Source organism: Pan paniscus, chromosome 13, assembly GCF_029289425.2.
Source record: "Pan paniscus chromosome 13, NHGRI_mPanPan1-v2.0_pri, whole genome shotgun sequence".
Taxonomy (NCBI): domain Eukaryota; kingdom Metazoa; phylum Chordata; class Mammalia; order Primates; family Hominidae; genus Pan; species Pan paniscus.
This window is the reverse complement of record NC_073262.2, coordinates 84,660,248-84,672,838: the sequence shown is the minus strand read 5'-3', so window position 1 is coordinate 84,672,838 and position 12,591 is coordinate 84,660,248. Positions and strand designations below refer to the sequence as shown.

General features: G+C 36.7%; 1 protein-coding gene across 2 annotated transcripts in view; it reads right to left on the bottom strand.

Moving 5' to 3' along the window:
• PPP1R1C (protein phosphatase 1 regulatory inhibitor subunit 1C) overlaps window positions 1–12,591 on the bottom strand; it is a 145,135-nt gene that overhangs the window by 98,408 nt on the left and 34,136 nt on the right. The gene's annotated exons all lie outside the window — the stretch shown is intronic.

Genomic DNA, 12,591 nt, shown 5'->3' with positions numbered 1-12,591 from the left:
GTTAGTAAATTTCAAATAAATATTTCTTCACCGAGAGGTAACAGCTCTTTAAAGATAATTTTACATTGTGAAGAAATAGAGAATATTATTTTAACAATATTTCAAGTGTAGTGGTTATCAATTGACTGCGCTCTGAAATATTTTAAAAATTAGTACTTTAATTTGTCCTCAAACTGTTTTTGTCACCCTTAAATTTTTTGGTTCTAATTCTTATATTTCAGGATATAATGTTTACATTCTCTTCCAAAACATAGTTATTTAACCTTAATTCTAAGGATATATATACACTCACAAATACTGTTTGTATCACAGCTTCTTCATGCTAAGTCCTTTTTAACTTGCTCAGATTTAGCTGAATTTCATCATTAATTATTTTTTAGAAAGCCTCATAGAAAACTGTTTTTAATTCTTACATGCTTGAGACTATCTGTACCTTGAAATACAAAAATAATTTGTCTGGTTTAAATATATGTTGGGTCACACTTTCCTTTAAAATCATGTGGATATTGCTCCTACCATATTCTGTAATTTAGCGCTATTATGAGAAGGAGAAATTTGCTTTTTATGCCTGTACATCTGAATAATTATTATTAAATTTCAGGGAGAGAACGGTGACTCATACCTGTAACCCCAGCACTCTGAGAGGCCAAGGTGGGAGGATTGCTTGAGCACAGGAGTTCAAGACCAGCCTGGCAAAACAGTGAGACCTGGTTTCTACAAAAAAAAAATTAAAAACAATAAATTAAAAATTAGCCAGGCATGATGGTGCATGCCTGTAGTCCCAGCTACGTGAGAAGCTGAGGTGAGAAGATTGCTTTAGCCCAGGAGACCAAGGCTGCAGTGAGTTATGGTTGTGCCACTGTACTCCAGCCTGAGGAACCAGAGGAAAATCCTGTCTTAAAAAAAAATCAATCATTTAATAATAATATTTTATCATAAGCACTCTAGGCAAGTTGTTGTTGGATCATCAATGTCCTTTCAACTCCAGTATTATAGTTTAAAATTTGATACTATATAATTTGTTTTTGTTGTTTTCTTTTGTTGGAGGTGGGGCAGTTGTCAAGGGTGACACCAATTGTCCTTATGTTGGATTATCTTTGCCCTCACTCTTTTTTTCAAGTTGTTTCCATGTCTTTTCCCTACACATGAACTCAAGCTTTTCATCCAGATCAGTAATTTCACTTTTAGCTTGCCTATTATATTTTCCTTTTTATTTGTAATTTATTCATCAATTCAGTAGTGGTACCATTTTGGTATATTCTTTCCATTTTATTTCACTGTTTCTTCTTATCATCTGAAGTTTTAGCTGTGGGATCATGAGAGTCATGTTGTTACTCAGTATTTCTGCATCACTGAGCATTGACGAATAAATTTTTTTCTGTTTCTTGCATGATAATTTTTCCATATTGCCTACTTAATCTGCCTGTAGCAAGCTACATTGTGGTTTTTTACATTTGTCTCTATGTGTTATATTTACAAAGTTGCTATTCCATTTCTTTATATTTTGATACGATAAACTATAGATCATTCTTGATATTATTTCCACATTAATTTATTATCTTCTTGCCACAAGTTACAAGTGAGAATTGGGTATTTCTACATCCACTTTTGCATAACCTAAGCATATGTCTAAGGATGAGTGGGGAAGGAGGGCATCACTGGTCTTGGCTCTGATATTTCTTCAACATACTGTTAAATTTCTTGCGTTAGGGTTCACTCCACCTGTTAGCAACATTCATTCTTTATAAGGGAGATACACTTATTGTTCTCATTAATTATGAAAGCCTGGCCATGATGATTTCTAATGGTCTCTCAAGCTTCTACTAAGATCCTGAGATTCTACAGTAGTGGTTAATAGTTACTACTCTTCAGGGTTTTATTGTCTCCTGTAAGATTTGGAAATCTGTATAGAAATCACCTTTAATCAAAGTCTTTTCAAATTGGATGTTTTAAATAAAAATTCACAGAATTATTTTGTGCTACGTATGTGTGCGGGGATGGAGTAGGAGTAAACAGCCACTCTGAGTTGGGATAGAGTCTATTTCTTTCCTTCACTGCCACATTTTAAAGTTCATGGCATGGAGATTTACTGGTTTGCCTCTTTTGGTGCTGCTAGTTTTATCTTATTACTTTCCTACAGGTTTTACTTTTTTAATTTCACAAAGAATGAAGGCAACTTTATTAAATTGTCTATACCCAGATTTATGAATTTTGCTTTATCTCTGATTTCCCCCCAGAGTCTTGCAAAGTGGTATTTAGCCTATGCTCACTAAATATTTTTTAATTTAATTGAAAACATAAATTGACTTCAGGTGAAGATGGTGTTAACCAAAAAATTTTCATCAATTTATGTCTTACAGCATGTAGTGGTTTCTTTAATTAAATTATTTGTTTAATTTAAACAATAGCACAAGTTAAGTAAACACTAGGTACTAATTCAGTTTGACATTTCTTAAGAAAACATACAATTTAGATCATGACTGAAAGAAATATCTACTCATAAGTGGTTCATTGCCAACGCATTTTAGAATCTTTCTTGCTTTTTAACTCTGATTGTAGCCCTATTGGCTTAGAGAGTTTCTACTGGGGTCTCTCCTCCCCCTGCTATTTCTGGCTGCCTCACAGATAAATATCAAGCAATGTGTTAGGTGATTAGCTCTAATGTCTAAAGTGTTCGTTCATTTCTTTAAAATGACCACTTTCTGTTTTGTGTAGGAAAGGATAAATATATCCTGATACTTTCTAGACCACATTAGTTGCTCCTTTACCTGCCTTCCTTTAACCTCTTTAGCTCTTTTCTGTCTGATACTTTTTCTTTTCAGGAGCAGTTTTTAAAAGGCAGAGAGAAATTACCATCATCTTCTTTCTTATATTAAGGAATCTAAAATCTTAAGAAAATAACCATTTTATTTGGCTGGGCGTGAGGCTCACGCCTGTAATCTCAGCACTTTGGGAGGCCAAGGCAGGAGGATCATGAGGTCAAGAGATAAAGACCATCCTGGCCAACATGGTGAAACCCTGTCTCTACTAAAAATACAAAAATTAGCCGTGCGTGGTGTCTCGCACCTGTAGTCCCAGCTACTCGGGAGGCTGAGGCAGGAGAATTGCATGAACCCAAGGGGTGGAGGTTGCAGTGAGATGAGATTGTGCCACTGCACTCCGGCCTGGTGACAGAGCGAGACTCCATTAAAAAAAAAAAAAGAGAGAGAGAGAGAGAAAGAATAACCATAAAATTTGATGACTTGGGCCATATGAATAGGTTCTTATACCCCAAAGAAACTTCACAAGGGTCTACTCCTCACTTCTTCCTAAGCAATTAAGGACTCTTTCTACCACGTGCATGAGAGACAACAATCTAGATTCTGCCTGAATTACCAAAGATTCATTTACACTCCAGCCCATTCTTTCCCATGATGGAGGGTAGGAGGGACAGGGGTTACCAGCCAACAATATTGAGAAAGAGAAGTCACCCAGGCTATTACAGAAAAAGAGGGCGTGGGATCATGAAAACAAAGGGTGGAGAGAATTTCAAGAAGAAAACTGTCAGCATTTTCAACAGAAGCTTAGATATCAAGACAGATAAGCACAGACAAGTGTATTTGGATAAAGTGACCTTCTAGAGAGGAGATTTAGAGAAAGCCAAATTGAAGTGGGTTCAGTGACTAACGAGAATCCAAAAACAAAGTCAGACTAACCTTTGGAAAGCTGACTCATAAACAGCCAGAAAGAAATCAAATACCATATAGAAAAGGTTGGGGAAGGTCAGAACAAAAGTATTTTCTTTTTCTTTCTCTTAAGATATGGGCTCCTACTCACTTTAAAAAGCAGAAGAAAGGAAGACAGTGGGGAAAGAGAGGATCAGGATACCAGAAAGGATAGGAATTTAAACCCCTTATGGAAAGAGAAGAGAAAAAGAATCAAATAACATTAGAAGAAACTTCATGTTGAGAAGAGTTGTGGTTTCTTCTGAGGCTGTCAGGGAAACAGAAGCAAAACAGTGTTCAAAATGTGAGGGGCCTCTAGGGAACGACTTATTCTACTCTAGGCTTCTGCAAACATTTACCTTTACCCTTAGGCCCTTCATGCTCAAAGAGAATCCTCATGTGGCTCTCAAAAAGACAGAGGGATAGGAAAGTACAAGTTGCACAGTCCTTCTCATTCTCTAACCCCCAATTCCAGAACGCATGAACATGTCTAATAACATATTTTATCTAAGATATTACTCTTCTTTCATCTAATTCTATGCAGTTATAATGTGGGAATTAAAACATATAATCTGTTTACCTCAGATCTTTCTTATCAGGAATCACAGTATGAATATTTTTAAATATACTAAAATAGCTTACCAAATCAAAATGATGCTACTTTAATTTAAATACACATAGGGCACTGTAGTCCTTTAAATCTTTACAGTCATCAGCAATCTCCTGCTCCTCTGAAAACTAATTATGTCTCTAATGAGGCTTCAATATTAAATATCAGACAAATAGTTAACTTGTTTAAACCAGTTTCAAATGGTCGTAGTTTCAGGGAACTGATTTCTTAAGCATCTCATTTATTTAGTATATCTGATGTTCTCAAGTCGCTGTTACAGAGATGGATCTATATGCCACTGCTTACTCTGAAGAACACTTCATCAAATTAGTTGCTAAGCTTGGCTTCAGCTCAGGAATTTCTATTTAATATGTTTTGCTGATTTGATAAACTTCTGGATCTGATCCCTGGAGCTTATTTCAATGCTGTCTTATGAAACTGGATGTCTTTCATAAAAATTTTGTGTTTAAGAACACTGGATTTGTGATCAGATCTCTGAGTTCAAACTCTAGCTCTGCCACTGATTTGTTATGTGGTATCAGGCTCATTACTTAACCTCCCTGAACTCATTTTCTCTTCAAAAATGGGGAAAAGAGCTATAAGTAAAAACTGAATGAGACACTTACCCATTCTCTGTAATAAACCTGCCCTAAGTATTTTGGGATGCTTCTAAAGGGTTAATAAAAAGAATAATCATTTTTGAACAAACAGCATAGTACCATTGTATCATCAGCAGGCTCAGAGCTGAGGGTGGCCACCAACTAAGAAAATACGTGCCTTCTGGTTGAAATGGCGTGAAGTTGTAGCAGCTGTGCCCAGTAGAGCTGTAAAAATCATGGGAAATTGTACACATGTGATACTCCACCTAAGGGATGGCAAAAATATTTGATGAGAGAAAGTACTTTGCATGGGGCTGGAGGGCCCACATTAGCACGTAATGGCTACCATGCAAAGAAACTTCAGGAATTAGTGTAAATAAGACCACATCTAGCTCCACAGACTGACAAGACTTAGATAACTTCAAGCTGTATCTATAATGATACAAACCTTTACTCTTTCAAATAATCTCTACATTTGGTCTTATTTTTGAAGTTGAGTTGTTGTGTATAAGAATTTTTTCATGGCATAAATATACTTATAATAACATCTCAGTAATGTAATGTTGCATTCACTATCTGTGTTTAATATATTATAATATAGATATATATGTTCACTATACTTTCGTAAATGACTAACTTAATTTTCACCACAAAAGTATTTTCCTTTTCCAGGTTTCTAATTACCCAATTATCCATACTTAAGACTCCTGCTTGACTCTCTCATCATCCTCATTTTATACTCAGTAGCCAATCAATGATTCAAGTCATCAGTTGATTCATTTTTCTCAGTGCCTCAGAAATTAGTCTTTTTCAATCGATTGCTTTCCCATCCCCCAGTCAGATCCTTATCATTCTTTCCTATACTATTCCACTGGTCTCCTAACTGACTTTCATGCCACTCCATGTTTCAAATTGCATGCTGCAAGACTGAACCTCATTTAATCACATCATGTTCTAGCTCATAGAATGACAATAATTTTTATTTTGCAAGAGAAATTCAGAATTATTCATCCTGAACCCTCTGGTCCCCACACACCTAAATTCTCACTGATCTGTGTTAACCATCTGCTCTAGTCTAACTGGCCTGAACAATCTAAACTTTATAAGGTCTCCCTCCATGATTTTCCACAAGCTATGCCTGGAATGTAACTCCAACTCTTCCATGAAGTCAATTCTAAAAACATCAATCTTCTTAGAGTTCTCACTCTTCCAAACACTTACAGCATTTACTGTGGACATCATTATTAAATAATGAATCATCTACTTATTGCAACTCCTTTATATTGTTTCTCATTTCTGTTAGCTGTCCTAATTTCCTTGTCTTGTTTCCTTAAACTAGTTTGTAAGCTAGCTAATCAGAGATCTGGTTTATCCTAACACATCCAGCATAGAAACTAGACTTAGGAATTATACTCTCAATGTTTTTATTTGGTCTTAGTTTAGGTAGATCATTATAGCTGAGAGCTTTATAGTATAAAGTCGTTTTTTCACATTACTGTCCATTTTTTGCTTTAAATATTTAAGAAGACAGTTTTACAAATATAAAATTTGAAGGAAATCAATAGAAATAACCATTATTGATTAGTCTGAATGTATAATACATAAAGTCTCAAACTATAACTTAAATTATAACCATGCTCTTTTATCTGACATTAATTTAGAATAACGATCATTCCTCAATATAAACAGCACATTGTTTTACAATGCAAAACAAAAAAGTATGATTTTTCCTTTTGTTGACTTATCCCAGAAATCTAGAGCTTTTTCATCATACATCTCTTTTGAGACTAACAATAGATGTACAGTATGACAGTTCTATGAAAACAACATGTTCTGCAGTAAACTCCTATTAAATACATGGAAGTAAATGAATGTATTTTGACAAATATAGCACTATACATTTTAATTTATTTCTCTTGCTGACAAAACACAAACTCACAGAATAAATTGTTTTCTTCATCACTGCATCTACAGTACCTAGAACATGTAGTTAGTGCTTAATAGTTATTAATTGATTGCATAAGTGAAAAATTATTTCAATTCACCCCTATATTCTTTAAATGTTAACATTCTACTGTGCAATTGTACTGCTAGCCTCTTACCTAAGTCTAAAATCACTCATTTTTTGTTGATATACAAACTTCAAGCCATATAAGCAAAAACAATGAGCAAGGAGAAATAAGTATAACTTTTGAAGTAAGTTATATAAAAATTAGACTGAATTTAAAAAATTCTGGTGATAGTGATTTAACAATATGAAAAGGTAGCTGGATAGTGGTTATAGAGTTAAAATATGGACTTAGACCAGTCCCCAAATATAAATTAATAACTCTAAAATGTATTGATAAATTTTGATTATATATATACATACATATATGAGTGTGTTTCCAGAAATGTAATTTTTATAATCAGTTAACTTATTGCTAAATGTATACTTAATACATGCATAAATAAATAAATGCACTAAAGATATAGTTGATTCACTTAGAATGTCTACTGTTAGAAGAAACTTATAAAGCCTGTTGGCCTACCAAGTATTTGGCAAAGACTTCAAAGATGGCTCAACCTCTTCAAAGATGGGTAAACTATATACTATCATGAATTTGTGATGACAAGGAAAAATTCCTTTTGGATTATGGATTAAAATAAGATTGAAACTTTACTCCTGTAATTGGAAATTTGGCTATGAATCACACAAATTAGATACTTTAGGGCCTACCCTATAAAAACGACATAAAACTTAAACAGATGTCTAACCACTTTTAAGTTGCTAATAGAAGGATAAATACAACTGACAATAAAATCAGGAACTCAGACTCACAGTTTGTTATCAGAAACAAGGACAAAATTAGATGTGTATTTTGACTAAATGGTTCCTATGTTTTATAGAAGCTGTAGTATTATCATATTTCAGCTAGAAAAGACTAGAAATCAGTTTCTCTTTCAAATATATGCATAACTACTTGTATAAAAATACCAGTTCGATGGACTTTCATGTTTAAAATGGAAGGAAAAAGAAAACTTTTATTAGACAACTACCATGTGCCAATAACTGTATTATTTCATTTAATCTTCATATTAATATTTACATAAAGTGAATAATACTACACTATATTCCAGATAAAGAAATTGCATTTCAAGAGGAAGCAGAGCAAGATGGCCAAATAGAAGCCTCTAGCAGTCATCCCCTCCCCACCTGTAGGAATACCAAATTGAACAACTACCCACACAAGAAAGCAACTTCATAAGAAAGAACCAAAAATCAAATGAGCAATCACAATCTCTGGTTTTAATGTCATATCACTGAAAGAGGCATGGAAGAAGGTAGAAAAGACAGTCCTGAATTGCTGATGCCACCCCTCCCCCATTCTCCAGCAGTGACCACATGGTGGGGAGAGAGAATCTGTGTGCTTGTGGGAGAGAGAGTTCAGAGATTGTGGGTCTTCGCATTGGATGCCCATGGAGGGGGCATTTAGACCAGCCCTAGCCAGAGGGGAAGCACTCGTCCCAGTGGCTGGAATCCTGAGACTCAGGTAGCCCCACCAACACAGGCTAAAGCACTCTGGGGTCCTAAGTATGTTTGAAAGGCAATCTAGGCCACAAAGACTGCAATTCCTGGGCAAGTCCTAGTGCTGTGCTGGGCTCGGAGCCAGCACATGCACACGTGGGGTGCAAATGACCTAGTGAGATACCAGCCAGGGCAGCCAAAGGAGTGCTTGAGTCATCACCCATCCCTTAACCACAGGCAGTGAAGCTCGCAGCTCTGGGAGAGACCCCTTTACTCTGCTTGAGAAGAGGAGACAATAGAATAAAAAGGACTTTTTTGCGACTTAGATCCAGCTCAGCCACAGTGGAACAGGGCACCAAGCAGAGCCCTAAGACCCCCCATTCCAGGCCCTAGCTCCTGGATGACACTTCTAGACATACCCTGGGCCAGAAAGGAACCCACTGCCTTAAAGGGAAGGAACCAGTACTAGCAAGATTCATCACCTGCTGACTGACATTTTCTTGGGCATTGAATAAACATAAGCTGGAGCCAGCAGTATTCACCATGGGCCTTAGGTGAGACCCAGTGCTGTGTCAGCTTCAGGTGTGACCCAACATAATCCCAGCTGCAGTGCCTAATACAGAGGGAGAGACTCTGTATTAGTCCATTTGCACACTGCTGATAAACATATAACAGAGACTGGGTAATTATAAAGGAAAGAGGTTTAATTCACTCACAGTTCCACATGGCTAGCGAGGCCTCACAATTATGGCAGAAGGCAAGAAGGAGCAAGTCACATCTTACATGGCAGCAGGGAAGAGAGAATGAGAACCTTATAAAACCATCACATCTCATGAGACTTATTCACTACTACGAGAACAGTACGGGGTAAACTGCCCCCATGATTCAGTTATCTCCCACCAGGTCACTCCCACAACATATGGGAATTATGGAAGCTACAATTCAAGATGAGATTTGGGTGGGGATACAGCCAAACCATGTCAGACTCCTTCTGCTAGAAGAAAGGAGAGAGAAGACTAAAGGGGACTTTGTCTTGCAGCTTGGGTACCAGTTTAGTCACAATGGAGTAGAGCACCAAGAGGACTTCTAGGGTCCTTGATTCTAGCTATGGCTTCTGGACAGCATTTCCGCACCCGCCCTGAGCAAGATGGGAGCCCACACTGCCCTGAAGGGAGAGACCCAGGCCTGGCAGCGTTCACTACAAGCTGACTAAAGAGTCCTTGGGCCTTGAGTGAACATTGGTGGTAGCCAGGCAGTACTCACCATGGACCTGGGGAAGTGGTAGCCACAAAGAGAGTCTCCTTCTGCTTGAGGAAATGAGATGGAAGAGTGGGAAGGACTTTGTTTTGCAGCTAGGGTGCTAGCTCAGCCACAGTAGAAAGGAGCACCAAGTAGGTTACTAAGGTTCCCTGTTCTAGGCTCTGGCTCCCAGACAACATTTCTAGATCTACCCTGGGATGGAGTAGGGTTTGCCGCCGTGAAGGGAAGGACATCAGCCTGGCTGGATTCGCCACTTACTGACTGAAGAGCCCTTGGGCCTTGAGTGACAACTGGCAGTAGCCAGGCAGTGGTTGCCATGGGCCTTGGGCAAGACTCGGTGCTGTGCTGGCTTGGGTCTGAACCAGTGCAGTCCCAGTGGTGGCCACACAATGCCTGCATCACTTCTCCCAGAGTTCTACACAGCTCAGCACAGAGAGAGAGAGATTCTGTTTGTTTGGGGGAAAGTAATGAAAGATAACAAGAGCTTCTGCTAGGTAATCTAGGAAAGTCCCTCAGATTTTAAAAAGACCCCCAAGGCAGTACCTCTATGAGTCTTGAAGAATCACAGAATTACTGGGCTTTGGGTGCCTCCTAATGCAGATACAGCTACAGTGACCAGATAGATAATAGCACTCGATGCCCTTTCAATACTTGGAAAGCCTTCTCAAGAAGAACAGGTACAAACAAGGTTACACTACAAAGACCACAATCAACACCTGATTCTTCAGTGCCCCAAAATCGAAGAATATGAACAAACATCAAGACCATCCAGGAAAACATGACCTCGACAACTAACTAAATATGGTACTGGGGACCAACCAGGAGTGACAGAGATATGTAAACTTTTAGACAGAGAATTCAAAATAGTTGTTTTGAGTAAGCTCAATGAAATTCAAGATAACACAGAAAAGGAATTCAGAATCCTATCAGATAAATTAAACAAGAGATTGAAATAATTTTTAAAAATTAAGCAGAAATTCTAGAGCTGAAAAATTCTATTGATATACTGAAAAACATATCTGAGTCTCTTAATAGCAGAACTGATCAAGCAGCAGAAAGAAATGGTGAGCTTGAAGATAGGCTATTTGAAAATACACAATCGGGGAGACAAAAGAAAAAGAATAGATAAGAATTAAGCATGCCTGCAAGATCTAGAAAATAGCCTCAAAAGGGCAAATCTAAGAGTTGATGGCCTTAAAGAGGAGGTGATGAAAGAGATAGATATAGAAAGTTTATTCAAAGTAATAATAACAGAAAACTTCCCAGACCTAGAGAAAGATATCAATATTCAATTATAGGGAGGGTATAGAACACCAAGCAGATTTAACCCAAAGAAGACTATCTCAAGACAATAAACTCCCAAAGATCAAGGATAAAGAAAGGATCCTAAAAGCAGCAAGAGAAAAGAAACAAAAAATAACATACAACAGAGCTACAATATATCTGGCAGCAGACTTCTCAATGGAAACCTTACTGGCCAGGAGAGAGTGTCATGACATATTTAAAGTGATGAAGGGGGAAAAAACACAAACTTTTACCCTAGAATAGTATATACAGTGAAAAATCCTTCAATCATGAAGGAGAAATAAAGACTCCCTGACAAATAAAAGCTGAGAGATCTCAACAACACCAAATCTGTCCTATATGAAATGCTAACGGAAGTTCTTCAGTCTGAAAGAAAAGAACATTAATGAGCAATAAGAAATCATCTGAAGGTACAAAACTTACTGGAAATGGTAAGTACACAGAAAAATGGAGAATATTATGACACTGTAACTATGGTGTGCAAACTATTCATTTCTTGAGTAATAAGACTAAATGATGCACCCATCAAAAATTATAATTACAACAATTTTTAAATACATAGAAAGTACAATAGCACATAAAGAGAAACAATAAAAAGTTAAAAAGCGGTGAGGGTGTATGAAGTTATAATCTACAGTTTTTATTAGTTTTTTTCTTTGCCTGTTTCTTAGTTGTTTGTTTTTGCAATCAGTGTGATGTTGTCATCAGCTTAAAATAATGTCTTATAAGATGTTATTGGCAAGCCTCATGATAATCTCAAATCACAAAACATACAAAAGACACACAAAAAATAAAAAGCAAGAATTAATGCATACTACCAGAGAAAAATCACCTTCATTGAAAGGAAGACAAGGACTGAAGGAAGACCACAAAACAACCAGAAAACAAATAACGAAATGGCCATAGCAAGTCCTTACTTGCCAATAATAACATTAAATGTAAATGGACTAAACTCTCCAGTCAAAAGACATAGAGTGGCTAAAAGGTTTTTTTTAAAAAGACCCAACTATGTTGCCTACAAGAAATACACTTCACCTATAAAGACACACATAGACTGAATATAAAGGGATCAAAAAAGATATTCCATGCCAACAAAAACCAGAAATGACATACAATATAGGCTGTACTTATATCAGACAAAACAAACTTTGAGAGAAAAACTATAAGAAGAGACAAAGAGGGTCATTATACAATGATGAAGGGGTCGGTTTAGCAAGGGGATTTAACAATTGTAAACATATATGCACCCACCCATGAAGCACACAGATAAAGAAAGGAAATATTATTAAAGAGAGATATAAATCACAATACAATAATACCTGGAGACATCAACATCCACTTTCAGCATTGGACAGATCATCCAGACAGAAAATTGACAAGGGAACATAACACCTAATTTACACTATAGATAAAATGGACCTAATAGATATTTACAGGTTATCCAATGACCATAAAATACACCTTCTTCTTCTCAGCAGGTAGATCATTATCAAGGATAGACCATATGTTAGGCCACAAAACAAGTCTTAACAAATTCAAAGAAAATGAAATAATTTCAAATATTTCTCAGACCACAGTGGAATAACATTAAAAATCAATAAGAAG